We start from the raw sequence: 18,765 nt of genomic DNA, 5'->3' as shown, positions 1-18,765 counted from the left end.
ATGGCAGTCGAGTAGTAACAGGTACCGGGAACTCCTGCCCGTGGCACCGATACCTTGGAAAATCCACCATATAAAGATAAGGTATAAAAAAAAGGGTTCGAAGAAACTCGAGTCTCGAGTGTCTGGGCGTGAGCTGTCCTCCTGCTGTTGAACAAATGATTGAAAGGTGCATTGGCAACTGCGGCTCTCATTAAATCACGTGGTTATGTTCCAGCCCACCCCACATGAAGTGAAATCCGCGATACAGAAATATCTTATTTACATATGATATAGGCATGTTTTTATTGAAAATGAAACACAATTTTTTTTTTAAGGTATTTAAACACAAATAATGCATTGAGGGTGAGAGAGCAAGAGCAATGGCAAACAATAATAGTGCACGGGGTAACAGTGTGACGATCCATCGATGTATATTAAAGTAAACAAATCCCTTTTTTTTACAAATTAATACTTATCTCACAATAAACATCAACAATCATGCCTAAAGATGTTTGGAAAAAAAATATTTACTGTAAACACAGAAGGATTGGTACACTGTTTGTACAATATTTTTGTGTTTTCTATTGCTCTTGTAAATGATGTGTTTAAATGTGTTTGTATGATTGTAAACGTGTGTTGAAAGACCTTTAAACAAAAATTAAGTGCTGTTAATGCTAAAAATCATGCATAAAATGTTTTACATTTTTGTATCGCGAATTTCACTTATTGCAACAATGGGCTGGAACATAACCCCAGTGATGGAGGAGGTGGTAGTGTATACTGTACAGGAGACCAAAATAGTGTCATCAAATTTACATTACAAAATTGAGAAAAAGCAGGACTGTGAACCTGGAAGGGGTTTACTTTACTGTAAAAATCCATAAAAAATAACTAGAAATCAAAGATTCTCACGATATATCGGGGATTTATTTACGCGATACATTCCATGATAAACCACGGTATGTGCGACGACTTTTGAATGCATATTTCAATTTATGATGTCTTTGGTCTGTTGACGCTGCCACGTCGACTTTTAACTGTAAGCCATATTTTCAGGTGCTCGTTTCTTGCCTGGCTTCGCAAAGACGGCAAAAATGAAAGCAGCCCATTTATGAAGCTTCAACTTTTTCCATGCCTTTCTGCCATTTTTCCATTTCTGCTGAATTTGAATGCAAACGGAAAGAGAGCGAGAGAAATGGAGAAAGAGAGAGCACCCGTGTCAAAGTCCTGACAGCCATCACGGCATTACAGCGGCGCTGACATAAATATTTAACACTGTGGGGCAACCTACAGCATGTCATGTCACGGCCGTGATTAGGGTGAACGGTGACCCCCTCTCATATAACATGGTTTCTTGTTGGAGAGTGGCGGGCAGATGGTTGGAGGGGTGGGGGGGGGGGGGGGGGGGGGCGGGGCCACGCGTCAGTGCTTTATAGGTTCCTATCACAGGAAGGACAATGCTCCCTTTAACCCTCATTTCCATAAAGCCATTCCTTTGGAACAATGTTCCCCCGCTGCTCTTTCTACTCCCTACCTGCTTATTCTTCACGTCTACATGGAGCGGAACTGTTGCCGATCCCACCGCCTCTAAACCATACACGGCGGGGCCTGTCCGACGCATGTTTGCTCCGCCCGCCCCGACACCCTTAAGAGCCCGATAGTGTCGGTCAGGAGAGAGCCGTTAATCGTTGAGCCAACATCATTTGTTTGTTTATCATCGATTGGCTCAAAGATGTTTTTCCAATGTTATGTCATTGTTTGCGGGCCGTCAAGGGGGAGCCCCCTGTGAATAATTCCAGCCTTAATTGGAAAGAAATCCATACGTGCAGGATCCACCGCACCTTGAAATAATTACAAGGCATCGAGGGGTAATCGATGCTTCGCCATCAAAATGTGTCCAAATAACTGATATACACCAGTAACATTATTCATTTATAAAGTAACTGAATGGACAATGGAAGACGGATACTTTACGGTACGATTACAGGGCACGTACAGTTGAGCCTGGATTTAACAGACCCAGAACCAACAGACAGAAAATGGTGCCCAGTCAACTCAAAACGCCGATTCTAAAACATTTGAGATGATCACCTTACCCTAAACAATCGGAATGACGGGAGCGCGCTGTGACTCCAGTAAAACTCTAAAACATCCTTATAACTTTCGGTTTTTAGTATGAGACTTTGAAATCATTAGCTGTAAGCCCAGCTCAAGTCTGTTAGTTGCAGAATTGGCCGCAATCGGGTGTAATTCGCCACAGTGTCAGTAAACCGAGAATGGTCACATATGTTTCCAGGATTGTGTTGCACTTGATAAACACACTTATGGAAGACTAAAGCCGGCCAAAACGGGCGTCACGTTTTTGAACATGCTATTTTTGGTACAGTACACAGCAGAGCTGGGCATTCTGCCTATGTGACGGACCGGTCCGTCAATCCGCCTATGACGGACGCCCATTTTGTAGGCAATAAACTAAAGATGGGAACCTTAAAAAAAAATTATGGACTAAGTATAGTCGGAAGCCCATTTTTTCCATCTATGTAATCTTCGACGGAGGCCGGTCCAGTCCAGGGAACAGTTGGGCCGGCCTCTTGCCCAAAGTCAGCTAGGATAGACTCTAGTTACCTGCGACCCAGATGAGGACCAGCATAATTGAAAATGGATTAACTGCACAGGCAATAATTCAAATACTTTCTTAACTGTCATATAAATAGAAAAGTTAGTTAACCAACATAATGCCAACATAATGCCACAGGCACGTACAGAACAGTACTGCGGATTTTTTGGGCATCTGACATCTTGTTTTTCATCCATCCATCCATTACCCAATCCGCTTATCCTCACAAGGGTCGCGGGGCGTGCTGGAGCCCATCCCAGCTGTCTTTCGGCAGTAGGCGGGGGACACCCCGAATTGGTTGCCAGCCAATCGCAGGGCACACAGACATCCGCACTCACAATCACACCTAGAGGCAATTTAGAGAGTCCAGTCAACTTACCATGCATGTTTTTGGAATGTGGGAGGAAACCAGAGTACCCGGACAAAACCCACACAGGGACGGGGAGAACATGCAAACTCCACACAGGGAGGCCGGAGCCGGGCTCGAACCCACGACCTCTGAAATGTGAGGCGGACGTGCTAACCAGTCGACCACCGTGCAGCCCATCTTGTTTTTTTTTTTCAACTTAAAAAAAACGCTCAAAACTTCAGTTTAGCTGAGTACTGTGCAACGATTTCTTATATTTTAGTTCGTTAGCAGCTAGGAGCTCATACATATTGCGACCTGCCAATGACTGTGGCGACTACAGTGACAGATATGGGAAATCAGAGCACCAACAGGAGGGATTATACTTTTTTTTTCAGTGAAAGTTTTAATTATATGTATGTTGGTCCTCACTTTACGACAGAGTTCAGTTCCAATGGTGGGGATGTAACCCAAAATTGTATGGAAAGACGGAACGCTAACTCAGTAGCAAAGACGTAATTACAGTAGAACTAATAATTGTCAAAAAACACTACTAGGCCATAAATATAACAATCCAAAAAACACAAGTACGGCAGTATCCTTCTCGTGCTGCATAAACACATACATCCATGAAACTCTGCTGTGCAAAGTATTTCGTTTCATGACGTTTGTAACCTTGAAATGTCATAATTACAGAAAATATGTGAAGGAAAAAGGTTTCCAGGCCACAAATAAAAACCAGTAAGCGCGGTGGCAACTGAGGTGTGCCCTCTTTTGCTGTGTGACCACGTATTCTTACTCTGCTGCGCATAGTAGTTCTTTGTGCACCATCCATAACCTCGAAATGTCATAGTTACAGTAAATATTTGTATGAAATGTAGACTTGGGCTGCGCTCCCTTCATAACCCTGAAATGTCCGAGGACCGCCTGTACCTAATATTTTGGGCTAACGTTTAACATGTGCGACTGTGTATCTTTGACTTCCTTATTGGGAGTTTACTGCTTTTCCACTCTCTGATGGCCATTCCAGTAGATGTCACATTACACCGCGCTGCGGTCATAGCCGGGCTCCGTCTCGGCAATTCTGTGTTAAGTCACACGCATCATTTTGTGGCCTCCCTGAAGTGCATCTGGGTTTGTTAAGTGCCCCGGGCCATACCATAGAGTGTGATGTTAATCCAATTCAGTCTTAGCATTTTGCGAGAGGAGCGGTCGGTCGCCGCGCGGCGGACGGAGAGAGGTCGGGACACACCTGGGGAAAAAAGGCAGCGACTCCTTTACGCACACACACACTCTCTTAGTCGCATACAGTGAGACAAAAGTCTCTTGTTAAATTTTAATGGGAAGCCTTTTTAGGCCAGCCCTATTGTCTTTCCCATCAACGACTCGGGGATACTCGCGTCTCTCCAGTGGACAGTGACAATAGAGAGCCCCCGGTCCACTGTCCAGCCCACCTCTTTAGCAGGCAGGCGGAAGAGGGATGTTATTATTATTTCATGCCTCAGAAGCGTTGGCCGTTCACTTTAGGGCCCCGCCGTTGCCGTCGGAGCGTCGTGCTCGGGGAGCGCTCTGAGTGCTATTGTTCGCTTGCCATTTTTCTTACATGCCCCCCGAGCGGAAAGACACGCATTCGTTCAGCCGTGTTTCGCTTGGTTAAGACAAGAAAAGCATTTAGTGCTTCGGCACAGGTCAAAGGTGGCAGGCGGAGTAATGGGCAAGCAAACGGTAAAGTCCCGTTCACGAGGTTTACCCCCCCACCCACACACTAGAAACAAGACAAAGACAATTTTCTTGGAGTTGAATAGAATACAATGTTATTAGTCCTGTATTTGGGAAATACTGTAACAAAGAGGACAGTAGTAGTATGTTAGGATAATATCAAATAACCAAAAAAACAAAGGTCTTTGCATATTTACAACATCGCAAATGAATAAATAATAACATAAATGAATATATATCAGGAGTGGACTCTGGTCTAACCTCTTTCCGTCCTAACGGCACAAAAGTTATGTACACCCAAATTTTTGACCGCATCACATTCAGCACCACAGTTTTATAGGTTCACTTTTTCCGTTTACAAACAAAATTGCGACACGTTTTAGTGTCGTTTTATGCAATATTGACTGGTAAATGGTTAACTAAACATTGGTAATTGTTCTTTATTTGAATCACAATTCCACAAGACAGGAAACTTACTCCAAAGTATTGGTGCTTGAGGTGCTTGTGTCAGTGTTGGTTGGGACTTTAGAACATATAGGACCTCAACTTAACATTCAAGAAATTCATTAACAGTAGTGTTGATGTTGCTTTTTTTAATGCTTGAACCAAATGGAGACTTTCAGCGTGGACTTGAAAGGCTGTTTGCGCCGGTGCAACGATTCAATTTTGTTTCATTTGGTAGGATTGGATTCGATTTGGTATGGTATGGCTTAGTTCGAGAGAGTATGATGCAATGAGTACGAGTATGAGCACTACAAACATGGCATTTCCTTCAAAGATATCTCTCTAATAAAAGACCATTCAATATGTATCTCGATATATTTTAAAGTGGAACGTTTTGGTTTGATTCGATGCACTCGCTTTTCTTTTAAATCAAGACGGATTTTCCAATTCTAATCATTTTTTGTAACACCCCCCCCAAAAAAAAAAAAAAAATTACACAAATGCTCCTGTTTCAGTGTTCGTTAAAACACCGCTATAGTTGAAAACTATATGCATATTTGACCGATTGGAGGCCATGTTCTGTCCTCGGATTCCTCTAAGACTCTGGTCTTTCTTCGAGCCGCATAAAACTTTAATGATGTTTGCATCTGACTACCTGTGATGAGTCTGTAGAAGGCATCGGGCTCATTATAGCGCCACACTCCAAACTGAATTCCTGGAATATGTGTGGATGCAGTGAGGGTAAATGTACTTTGCGATCAGGAGCGAAATACAATTCCAAAGCCATACAGTAGTCAACACCGTTTATCAGGTTAGAGTTATGATACATTGTGCAGTTCTATCTGTTGTTATATTTAGTTTGACGATAACTTTTCGTTGGGAGTGGAAAAAAAGCTTACGTTTTCTGCCAAACTTCTGCTTGCTATCAAGTGAGTTGACACCTGCCACCACAGAGAGACAAGTTAAAGCAAACCTTTTCTTTTTCTTTCTTCTTCCAACTTTACTTTTTCTGTTTGTTCTTCTTTCTTAACAATTTCCTTCCTTTCCAGCTTCCTCTTTACTTTTCCCTTCCTTTACAACCTCTTCAACCTTTCCGTTTTCCTTCATTTACATCCTCTTCCTCCTTTACTTTGTCCTTCCTTTACATCCTCTTCATCCTTTTTGTTTCCCTTTTGTTTACTCCTCTTCTTCTTCTCATTCTACCACTACTACAACTACGTACTACTATGCATGTCTTAAAGTAGACCAAAGTGCAGCCGAGCATGTTGCACTACTACTACATTGAATGCACGCAACTCTAAATTTGGACTTGCCCGTATACTGTAAGAACTCCCTTAAAATAACAAATGCTGGAAAAAATCCACGATACAGTGGCGGTGAGAATGAACTGTTTCATTGCAGTGTTAAGAATTGACGGCCACAAAATGCCACGCATGACCGAAGCCCTCTAAATCAACGTTGAAATATCAATTTATTTATGCATTCTTCGGTTACAACCTTTCACCAGCCATTTAAGCCGCGCAGCGGAGACATCTGTGGCTGTAATTAATGAAGGAAAATAGAGTGACTATGACCTTTTGAGCCAGCTGATTGACACAGGTAGACACTTACAGTCTCCTAACCTTCACAAATGTCAAGAGAAACCTAAATTCTGACACCTGTCCTCCCTCCCCGCCCGTACTTTGAGTCTCCTTATGTTTACTATCACCTTATTGATTTGTTTGCCAGGAGTCTGTGGAGCTCCATTAAATATTCACAGCTTGTTTTTCCCCTTTCGCCATCACTTTATTCTAAAATGCAATTTGTCTCCGTGGCTCCTCTTTATAAGTCGAGTTCAGCTTACAAGTTGTAGATACATGAAGGAAAATCCTTTCCGCCATTAATTTTTAAATCTCTATTTCTTTGGATCTCTAAATCCCCTTATCTCCTTTGGCAGTTAGCTCATTTTGTCGGGGAGCCGGGCTTCAAATAATAGCGGGCAAAAAGGAGCCCCCGCGCACTTACACGCCCGATAACTATCACTGTCTGGACGTGGTTCATAGGAGGGACCATCCCGTCCAGCCTTGTAATTGATTCATGGCCTCACGCTAGGATTTTCTACGTTGCGCAAATATCAAAGTCAACTTTGTGCGCACTTCTGTCAAGCAACCCAAAGTTTCCTGGTATTGATTTGGTGGCTAAACTTTTCTCCCCGTTTGTTGTCTTTGGACGCAACATTGTTAAAAACTGTGGCACATTAAAGCGTTTTTGTTGTTTTTGGAGGAGGGGGCAGGCTCCCCCTCCCCTCAGCTTTAATTCCGACGTTCCCAGTAGGGCCAACACTGACGTCTTTGCTACCGTCAGAGTGATTAGGTGTGGCTGCGGAGGGCAGCATCCAACCCCTCGTCTTCGCCGCCGGCTAATTTCATTTGACGAGCAGAGAGGATGTGTTTGGGTTGCGTTTTAACGTCAGAAAACTTCAAAGGGTCCCGTCTCCTCTTCACCTATTGTGAATGACAGACAACACACCCTGGGAGAAGGAGAGAGCGCAAGAGAGCGAGAGGGATGGAATCGCTCGATTTTCTTTCACTGCGTGTGGATCGATATTGTGAAATATATTTACCGTATCAAAGTGATAAGCGCATCGATGCCGTGGTATCAATATATCGATACTCTCATGAGCATCGGTTGGGTATCCACGACACGCGGAATCCAAAAATCTAAATTTTTCTCTGTCACGTCAAGATTTTGAGCTTTTTCTTAAAAGATATGAAATGCATGTGCAGCGGTGGGTATTTTACAAAATTTTGCTGGTCTGTCATTCATCATCTGCCAGCGACCTGGGTACCCGACCGTCATTTGTCAGTCCGTCATTTTTCAAGCTGAAGCAAATTATAATTGTCAGTCGGTCCGTCAGTCCGTCCCCTAACCTCCACCCCCGCACCAAAATAAGTCCGCAAAACAGGCGTCCGTCAGTGATGGACCGATGGACCGAAGCTTTAATAGGTCAAACTTTAAAACTAAAAATGAAAATCTCAAAAACCTCATGTGCTAGAAAAAGAGTAAAGGCATTTTTGAAATCAGCATAAAAATACTTTTGGTTGTGTTACAAAATACTTTTATTTGTGTAAAATTACAACTTTTTCCACTCGGGTTCAGACAAAATTCAAACTTTCCACCCATCCATCTATCTATCCATAAAATGTACTCATGTTTTCCCCTGGATAAATTCTGACTTTATTCTTCTAAAATTGCAAAATTATCCTCAATGTTATGACCTTTTTCCTCCCAAAACGATGACTTTGATCTATTAAATTGTTTTTTCCCTTTTTTTTTGGCTTGACTTCCTGTAAATTATAATAATTTTTCTCCCAACATCACAACCTTACTCAAGTAAAATCACATATGTCATATTACTTACTTACATATCATTTTTTCTGTAACCCAAACTTTATTCTTGTAAAATTGAACAGCCATCTGTCCAGATTTTTGATATATTATATTATATTATATTATATTATATTATATTATATTATATTATATTATATTATATATCATATTAGTATGTATAATATCATAACATCCCCAAATCGTATTCCACGTAGTACACTCGCCACCCCTATGCCACGCTCCCTCCCCAACTAACAAGCGAGAGCTGCAGGTGAGGGCTGTTAATATATGAATGTAATCCTCCAGTTGGGTGTCTGTGAGCCCCTCAAGAAGGGCAGTAATCAGTTTGTTCCTGTTGGCTGACTTCCTGCGAGAGAGAAGCAGCACTAATCAGAAGTGGCGTCGCCCTCGCAGGCTGGAGTGTAAAGGAGGGGAGGGCGGGCGGAGTTGTGCCTAAGATGACACCTCACAGATTTATTACCTCCATCCCAAGTTGGGAGAATCTTTCAAAAAGAAGGCAAAATAAATAAAGATGACTTTAGAGTTAAGCAAACATGACACATGCAAGCTGCGGAAATCTGAATTTAAACGCCTTGCCGATGCTTGACTTTGATTATTTGGTTATTATACAAACTTTATTCTTAACAACATCATGTACATAGTGCCTTTTACCATACGCAGGGACTTTATTGGTGTATTAGTTTTAGATTTATGATTTATTTAAATGTATGATTTTTTTTTACTACTTACTTTTTTTACTTCAAACATGTCATTATTTTATTAATACAATTGCTGATTAAAATGTTGTAACTCACAACAACAACAACTACAAAAAACCCTGAACAAACGTGGTAAAATACGAAGGAACTTAAAAAAAAATGAATGCATTGCCAAAGAGCAATGAGAATGTCCTCGTTGAAAAATCGAATAAAATGAAAAGGAAAAGAAGCTTCTAAATTGAAGGTAAAGCATGTTTTCAAACTTCTCCAAAATATTTCCTTTTGAATGTTAGGGTTTGTCATGTTAGGCCGTGGCCTAATAAGTTTCCCCATTGAGCCCCCCATTAAGGCTTTGACCTTTCCATGTAACAAAAGTGGCCTTTTCACCCATGGATGTTCACCGCTGACCCCCGCCTCTCAGCACAGGTTATGAATTGAGTATTGATCACGTCTTAAAGATGGTCACATATCGATAGTATTCTGTTGTATCGCTGATCAGTTGTCATGGTTTGTCTTTACGACTTCCAGCCATCACTTTTAAACCGATTGTCATGTTTTCTCCTTAATTTGACATTCTATTCTAATCATTCATTCATTATTCATTATTCATTCATTCTATTTTCTCATCATTGGACTATTATATTTGTTTCCACAGTTTTTCTTGAAAAAAAAGGCCATTCACCAACGATTTTGGTAATGCTCAATTTTATTTTTTAACTCAATAATATTGCATAACAATTTCACTTTATTTGACTTTATTCTCATGAAATTACAGTTAATTTTTCTGAATCATCACAGTTCACGTTTTTTTTTTATAATCCTTTCATGTTCTATCGCCTATCAGCTATTTCTCATCGAAATTCAATATGTCTTTTAATTCCAACATTATGCTTATAACACATTTCACATATCATTCTAATATTCTGCTTGTATTCTCCCTCCCCTCTTTTTTTTTAAGTTTCTAAAGTGTTTCTGTTCAATGGTCTCCATAAAACATCTTGATGTAATGCTGGTGCAAGCCTTGTTTTGCCTATTTTGGAATTTGGCTGACCGCTTTGCGGTGGGCATTCTGGCATACAGAGGACGTTTCTTTTGACATGCGTCTGGCCCTAGTATAGGTGCAGTTAGTGTAACGTGATTTTGGTGAATTTGATCAGGTCACAGGATGACCGATTTGGATGTGCGGTGGATGTCATCGTATTTCATTCATAAATATGACAACAGCGTGCATCAAACCTTCTGTGTCATTGTAGAAATAAATTTAACGTTTAACGTATTAATATTATCATCTTAACAATATTTTTTCAATCACACCTTGGCTGCATCATAGCTAATAGGTGGGGGGCGTAAGGGTGAAATCGGACACAGACATGAACAATCAGGTCGGAAGGCGGGCTCCAAGTGCCTACTTCATAGCGCAGATCTGTGATTGTCCTTGCAAACTTAACATCCTCCTCTCGTGGAGGCGAGCTTGCAGTTCCTTATAAACATACTTTGCGCGCTTCAACCTCCTGCATGGACTCCAGCAAATCAGTTTCCTTGCGTGTCGATTTTAAAGGGGACGAGACTGCCGGCGAATCTAGTCGGCATTGTTCACATCCACAGCCTTGCAAAACAATTATCTTTAACTGCACTACGCTTTGTGAAAATACTAAAACCCAGACTAGCCCGCCCATGGATAGATTTAGACTTCCACCGGGCACAAAAAACTTGTATAAATTTGTATGAAATTGTTTTTTTTCTAATAAAATTATGACTAAATTCTCATAACCTTGCAATAAATTCTTGTAATTCTATGACTGTAAGCTCATGGTTCTTTTCATTCACAAATATTGGGTGATATGCATTTGGAGCATTTTCATTTGCTTCTCGTTGTATCCACCTCACTTGATCGTTATGTTCAGCCAGTGAACAGTGAAGTCACATGTGCACACACGCACAAATGCACACGTACACACGATTGTAGGACCGGGTGGTAAAGGTCAGTGCGATGAGTTCAGGAATGACATGAAACAATGAACCTTCCCAGGTCCAGTAAATTAACCCGTGTCACAGACCGCTCATTCCCGCTGATCAATACTGAACACTTTACTTTCAGAAAATGAGGGTCATCCTCCGCGGGCCGCCCACCTCCCCGGGGACGGACAGGAACGCTGATAAAACAATCACCATAAAGAGGTTCCAGACTCGCAGCTAAAAAGGTGGGTGGGTAGAAGGTTCGGGCGGGTGGGGGGTGTGGTGCATACTTGGCGTGTGGAAGCTTCCTTGTGTCAGCGCCCTCCTCGCTAAGAGCCGCTTGCCAGGGCTCTGACAGCGGCGCGGTCGATAAAGTGGATTTGAGATATAAATGTTTCCCAGAGCCCTCTCCATCACGTGGAGACACCTGCAGGGCGGTGACATAGCATCTCTGTCACCACCAGGGCAGCTTGTTTGGGCCTCGACATGCTGCAGCTTTAACCCTTACACACCGTTTGGGTCAAATTTGACCAGTTTTGACATTTGACAGCAATAAAGATAGCCTGAATTCCATTTTTTTAACCCCACCCTTAAAATTTGAGGTCATGCAGAGGTCAGAGGGGGCCTGGACACAGGTGTGAGTATGCACCTGCAAAATCAAGTAGACTACCTGCAATATAGCTCAATAAATAAATACAGAGCATATAAATAAACACAAGAGTGGTGTTTCTCTGAATCATTGATTAATGCTTAATTTTCCAGCTATTAATGTAAGACAAGACTGTTAACACATTTTGAAAAGATCTTCAGTTCGTAATTCCATTGTGACCGTAATTATAATCATTATATTTTTGCCCCAGGTAAAAATTGACCCAAAACCTGACGTGTGTGCATGGAAAATTAACAGTATGTAAGGGTTCATTACTTTCATGTATTCCACCTTTTGACAAGTTTTCACAAGACCAATGACGAGGAGAAGGCCTTTTGGAGAGTAACATGATAGGACTTAACAATTTTTTTTTTTTTACCTCCTTGGATGGAATGGGAGTAAAAGTGTGCCGGTTCGCTGTCAATATTTCATGTATAATGTCCCTGAAGGACCTTTTGGAGATCTTTTTTCTTCGCTGTTGTTTTTAACCTGTCGTGGAACAACATATATCAAGCTGAAGTGAATTTGAGGCTGTTGCACAACCATTGCCATCTTAAAACCTTCATTAACCGTAGAAACAATGCTTTAATAAACATCGAAACTGTTTTTAAATGTTCATTATCCAAAATCGTAACCATAAAAGTGAAGGGTGGCAAGCCCGGCGAATTCTGTAAATCTGCAAAGAGGCGGGTTGGACTGGGGGCTGGTCATTTTTCAGATGTGAAGGTGGTTTGTGCTGTTGCGGCTATTAAACAGCTGACATCAATCAAAGTGGTTTCTCTGATTCCTTTTAATTGTGGTGCCTTCACATCCTGCACGGAGACATCTCTGTGTGGCAAAAAAAAGACAGAAATACAGTATGTGTGTGCTGCGCTTGGCCTGCGTGGCAACAGACAACGTAAGTTGTCTTCATTAAACCAGCTGGTAATCACCGTTGGCGGTTTAAATATGTCCGTGAACCTCATGTAACGCATCTTTCCCCACCCCCCAATCTTTCTTGTTCAAATGTATTTTGGTTCAACACCATTTTCAGCAGTCATTGTGATCCTAACCTAGCCTCGGACCAGACATTCAAATCCACACTCAATCCACTCCTTCACTTTTCGAGCTCCCGACTAACCTCAGTTTGCGGCGGCTGCAGTCTTTACCAGAGCATATTAACGGCTTGGATAAAGGGATCTGGAAGTCGGTCGGGGCCGCTCCACTGGCCTGGAGAAAGTGCTTGGGGCAGCAGATACAGTGGCGGCGGAGGGTAGCCCTCCTCCCTCACTTGCCCCCCTATTAAGAGTCATTCCCTCTGCCGGTGACAAAGTGGCTCCAAGTCTTCATTTTCTGCTGATCCAGAGTGCGCAGGAGGCAGGGAGGGAGCCGCTGTCATCAGTTACACGGGCCGCCGTTGCCTAATTGCAGCCGACTGTCGATGCATGCATTTGGTCCTTTCTCAGGCTTACATTATTTATTGGTGGGAAAATATGTTATTGATTTGAGATGGCACGGTGAGATATAAGTGAAGTTGCTAAACAGCTGACAAGACACTCAGTAACTTTGATGCAAGTGTCATTGCCGTACAGTAAAATAGTCAATATGATGTGGAATGACTCTCAAGATGTTACTGGCGCTCATTCTACTTTGCCCACGGTCTAAAGATTGTCTCCTAATTTCTTTGTTCTTTAGCCGCATTAGCATAAGAGAACTGCTATTAGCAAAGACTGACACCTCTGACTCCGTAAACATGGCTGATAGTCAGTATCAGTATAGCGGTTAAAGAGCAAGTCACCGCGAACATGTTTTTTTTTTCAAGAATATGTTCTATGCAAGCCCACTACTTGAAACGGGGCATTCTGATAAATATTGCGTTTGTGGGATAAATGTTAATCTACTCGTTTTTAGCCATCTCTGGTGGTGGCCATTTTGTCTTCTGTCAACTGAAAATGACATCACAACTGCTCACAACGACCAATCACGGCTCAGATTCAGAAAACATATCAGCCGGGATTGGTCGTTGTGTGTGAGCGGTTGTGATGTCATTTTCAGTCGACAGAAGACAAAATGGCCGCCCCCAGAGATGGCTAAAAAAACGAGTGCATTTTGCTGCTTAACTTGTATTCCACGAACGCAAAATTAATCAGAATGCCGTGTTTCAACTAGTGGGCCTGCTGGGAACATATTCTTGAAAAAAATATGTTCGGGTTGACTTCCGCTTTAAGCCTCCAGTCTACACCAAGAACAGAATTACAAGTACAGGAATCATATCATATCATATATACAAATATACAGAAATTATGAAAAATGGCTCAAATGTGTGCAAAAAAAATAGTGTATCCAGAAAAGAGTCAATAAATCAGTGTTGAGATTGTGGCATGGGTGACCTTGTGTCACTGGCATTTCAGTGACCCTCACTCAGCGTTTGCGTGATCGCAACCTACCTGACATTGCCATGGCCTCTCCCATCTGCGTTGGCCGCATGTGTATTGAGAACATCCAACACAACGCACAGTGGCGTTATTGCGTCTGCATCTAAAGTTCACCTGACACGTCGCCCTTTTCCCAGGGCCAGGTGTGGGAGGTTGTTGTCTAAGCAGTTGTTCTTTCGTCATCTTCTTTGCGTTCACATGCCTGCTCTCAAACTCTCTTCCAAGCTGTATCAGGAATTCCACCCGTCGCTCCTTCCTTACGGTGCATTCTAGGTATGAAATATGTGCATTTAACGCCGCGATGTCAATCATGTTGTCGAATATAGCTATTGGCCATCGCCGTGTTCCTGCGCGCGCACTGTACTCACGCACCATCTGGTCCATTTTATCCACGCCGCACTTTGTGGTGTTGTATTGGGTGACTGTGGTCGGCTTCTTAGCGGTCTCGTCGGTCTCAACCACGCTGCGCATGCTGCTAAGAATGTTGACAGTCTTTTTCCGTTTTGCTGCATATGCCGTCAGCGTGGCACCAGTGGTTGAAAATACCTAATGAATAAGATAAGATCAATTGTTATTTTCTATTCACTTGGAGCTGATGGGGGTGGAAAAAAAGTACAGAACAACAAAAAATATCTGCAAAATACGGTACCTGTGTTGAATTCATTATGGTCCATCCGTCTAATTGATTGAGGAAGTTCCCGATGAATCTTGTTCACTGTGCCGAGGATGGTGGTTTGCCGGCTTAGCAATCGTCGTGCAAGTGACAGGGATGCAAAAAAATTGCCTGTGGTGACAGTCCTGGCCTTATTCATGAATGCTTCCATCAACTTAATTACTAGACTTTCGGGCAGTCCCTCCCCAGTGGGACGACTGGGGTCCCTGCCAAGATAAGGGGCAATATTGCAGACATACTTAGACTTTAAAACACAAGCCATCCAAAATTTGATGCCAAACTTGTCAGTTTTTGTCACAATGTACTGCAGCATACAGCAGCGAGTCTTCGAGGTCCATGAACATGCTCCATTTTCTGTCGTTCTTGAATGGCACACATGTCCAGTGTGATAAACTGGAGGAAGCTCTGAAAGCGACTAGAGATTCTTTTCTTGGCCCCAGGCGTTGGCTCTCCATCTGCGGCGTATGGTTGTGGTGGGGTGAAATGGAGACGTCTCCCCACTTGTTCTTCACACCACACTGTTTCATCTTTCACCATCGCTGTCGGCCCAGTCCCCATCTGATTTCTCTTTCTTGGTTGTGGAGTCATCTCCCCATCTGCAGTGTGAACAAACGCAAATAATATAAGCAATGGAAATCTCAAACATCACAATTGCATGCATATATGCTTACAATAGTAATAGAAATGAAACTAAGATCCTCGGAATTATAACCTGAAGCAGAAGAGTCCGAGCTTAGCTGAAGGTTTCTGTCTTCGGCATCTGAGTCACAAGGGTGTACGTTGCTCACGATTTTATCCAACGCCTGTTGAACTGTGAATTTTTTGCGTCATCTTCGTTCTTCTGAGATGACGTTCTAACACCGGCAAGATTCTGGAATTCAATGAAGTAGTAGTACCGCTCTGTTCTGGAACAATTTTCGCAATTGCATTAGGTGCAACGCGGAATCCGTAGGACAGAGACATGTAACTATCCCCGCTGGCCATGTATTTCAGTGCAACGGCAAGCTTTAGACCAGGCTCCAGAGCTTGTCTTGTATCGGTGTGCTTCCTCTGGACAGGAGTGCGCAGTTGATTCACCTGCCATTCCAGGAGGTCGCAAATTTTCGGAAATAGTTGCCAACGAGTGGAAAATGTTCGCAACTAGTCACATTTTTTTCACCACATATCTTTCTCAAAATATCTAAAAGGCCGCTAAAATGTCGGCAAAAGGTTGCACAAAGGTCAAAAATTGACAGAGGCGCCACCCGTTTTTTAGACAATAAAATATTCGCAACGTTCACAACTGTTCTCTGCTCAGTGGGATAGGGGGATAAGTGGTGGAAAAAGGCTATCAAGTTAAAAACATCCAAATGAATATAGAGACATTTTTGTGTAAACATAATGTACCACAAATCTTAGTAGCCACTTGTGTCTTTGGTCAACCTCAGAAAAAATGGAGCAGTGATGGAAAAGAGAAGCGCTTGAAGGTTTCATCAAATGTTGAGTCAGTGCTTATTTAGTTTTCACAACTCAATGAAGGGTTTATTGTAGTCCCAAATTCATGTCTCATCTGCATTAATCCCATGTACTTTTTTCACTCGAAGGGTCTGGCACTCGTCATTCAGTTTATGAGCAATTTTTGCATGTTGGCGCACACAAAACTTGCCATCTCATGCCTTTCGCTCAGGTCACATCATAGCACCATTCCCTTGATCATTTTCCAGTGCCATTACCTCACTACTAATAAAGACTTTAGCAGTACACGTCCAAGCACATTAGCTTTAGGGGCAATGCGGAGTCCTCCGCAGGAGTCCTGCAAGCATCGCTCAAACGCGGCCCTACATCGCGAATATTGCTCCAAGTCCGTAATGAGACGCATACATTTGTGGTGTGACACGTAATCCGGCTCTAATGTTTTCAGACATTTTAACAAGGCTGACAAGTCGCGTAAAATCAAAGGGGAACCTCGACTCTAAACTTCTACATGGACCGTAATAGTTGGAAGAGGAATTGTGTTGTTGCTCGGCCAAACTACCACTTTCTTTTGTTAATGTTTTACAATAGTCCTCCAATAAAAAAATAAATAAAAAAAAGATGGCTTTCACAGGCGAGCAGGGAGGCAAGGCCTTTGTAAATCTCACCCTCCCTCCCTTTGCCGTTGTGCTATAAAGACCTTGTGCCTAGCATACCTGCGATGTTTGATTCCGTGTAATTGAAACAAGGCGAGAGCGGGGTCCTTGCCAGCATATGGCCACGCCATGTAAGGTAATGTTTGCGCTGCAAAAAGCGGCTAATGAATCCAAGTCTCGGGTGCTGGCACGGTGACTCCCCTCTCACAAGAGGCTGAAAAGCGCCTCGGGATGCTGTCCCCTTTTTCCTCTCCACACAGCTGTGAAAAGTTTAAAACGCCTGACCCCATAACATGAAACGGTGAGGGCAAACACGGCTACAATTAAAAAGCGCGGGTGAATATATTACATTGGCATCCCGGGGTCGTTGTCCAGTTTATTGCCATTTGTACAGTGTTTTTATATGCATAGAATTGGCTTATAATTGCAGTGTTTGCTTGTTTTTATCAAAATGTTTCAACATTTTCAATGTGTCAAGGGGGCTAAGTTCCTGTGTACTTGCAATGACCCCGGCAGGTTCCCCAAAAAATATATGATTAGTCTGACTACAGCATGTAGGGTTGATAAAAATCAGTCCTAAAAACTAATTTTTGAGATACAAAGCAGGTCCCTCACTCAACTTTTTTCAAAGCAAATACTCATCAAAATTTGACATGTCCAATCTGTATTAGATGGCGCAAGCATAAATGCTAAGTAATTTAGTATCACTGATCTATCTAGAATAACTGGTTTTAGGGTTCATGTGGGGAATTCTTTCATAGCTTGTCTAAGTAATGGGTTTCCCCCCAAAATGTCTCCTTCAAATGTCCGATTTCTGGTTTAATTTCTGTCACAAGTCCTTGCGAATTTTTCGTGCGTCTTGTTATTATAGACGTCCACCCAAAGTCGTGTTGATAGGTGAATCTGGTGCCTGGGGACACCCTCGCCCCAAGCTATGAATCACCTTTTGTAAAACTTGCTGACTTCTTCAGTCATGTTGAGGCTCCTCATAAGATGGTTAATATTGGGTTTGTCCAACTAAATTTGGGCTTTGAAGATACAACGCAGCTGTTCCGGAATTTTGGTTAACGTACAATTTGCTTGCATTTGTTCGCACTGGAAATAGTCCAAATAGAACGCCATCGTAAAACCTTTAACTGTACAGGCCAGCAAGTTAGATTTTAGCATTCCTGACTAAAAACACTTAATAGTAAAACATCAAAAGCAGCAAAATGTCCTTATATTGATACCAAGTAGCAATACCTTTAATTGGAATGAGGTATGCCGTTTTTTCCTCAACCCTTCTTTTGTGTTCAAACTGCCCTACCCCCTCCAACATGTCCAAATGTTTGAGATTTTGTTGTTATGTCTATTGTCATGTAGCTGTGCTGAGTTTTTTTCCAGTTCCTACACTGTGACCCTCCCCGATAGGTGCATATTGGGAGTTGCTTTTTTCCACCTTCCCCTTCCCTTTGTTCTCTCTTTCATCTAAAAAAAAAAAAAAAAAATCGGAGCACCCATCAAGCCTCCTGTTCTGTCTCCCCCTGTTGGCATCATTGTTGTTGTTTTTTTGTTTTTTTGGATGGGTTGTAACTGTTGAATTTTGAATGAATGAATGAATGAATTTTTGCTGGTAAATTAAGTCACCGGCATATCCTGAGGTCTTGCATTGATGATGTCAAATTGTCCTGTCACACAACAGGAGAGTTAAATATGTTAGTCATAGTTGGGCAATTGATTTATCCAATACAAACATGATAAAATAGCTTCTGTATTAAAAGTGTAAATATTTA

The 18,765-nt window shown here is 42.2% G+C and overlaps 1 long non-coding RNA gene across 2 annotated transcripts in view; it reads left to right on the top strand.

Annotated features, from left to right (window-relative positions):
• Positions 1–18,765, top strand: part of LOC147146074 (uncharacterized) — a 70,619-nt gene that overhangs the window by 18,438 nt on the left and 33,416 nt on the right. For both annotated transcript variants that reach the window (XR_015087218.1, XR_015087219.1), the window contains exon 2: positions 11,292–11,394. This is a non-coding gene — a long non-coding RNA (uncharacterized LOC147146074). The remainder of the gene's footprint in view (positions 1–11,291; positions 11,395–18,765) is intronic.

The sequence above is a fragment of the Filicampus tigris genome, chromosome 6 (genome assembly GCF_054856515.1).
Source record: "Filicampus tigris isolate MCC_2025a chromosome 6, RoL_Ftig_1.0, whole genome shotgun sequence".
NCBI lineage: Eukaryota > Metazoa > Chordata > Actinopteri > Syngnathiformes > Syngnathidae > Filicampus > Filicampus tigris.
The sequence above is the reverse complement of the archived record's forward strand: the minus strand, read 5'-3'. Positions and strand labels throughout refer to the sequence as shown.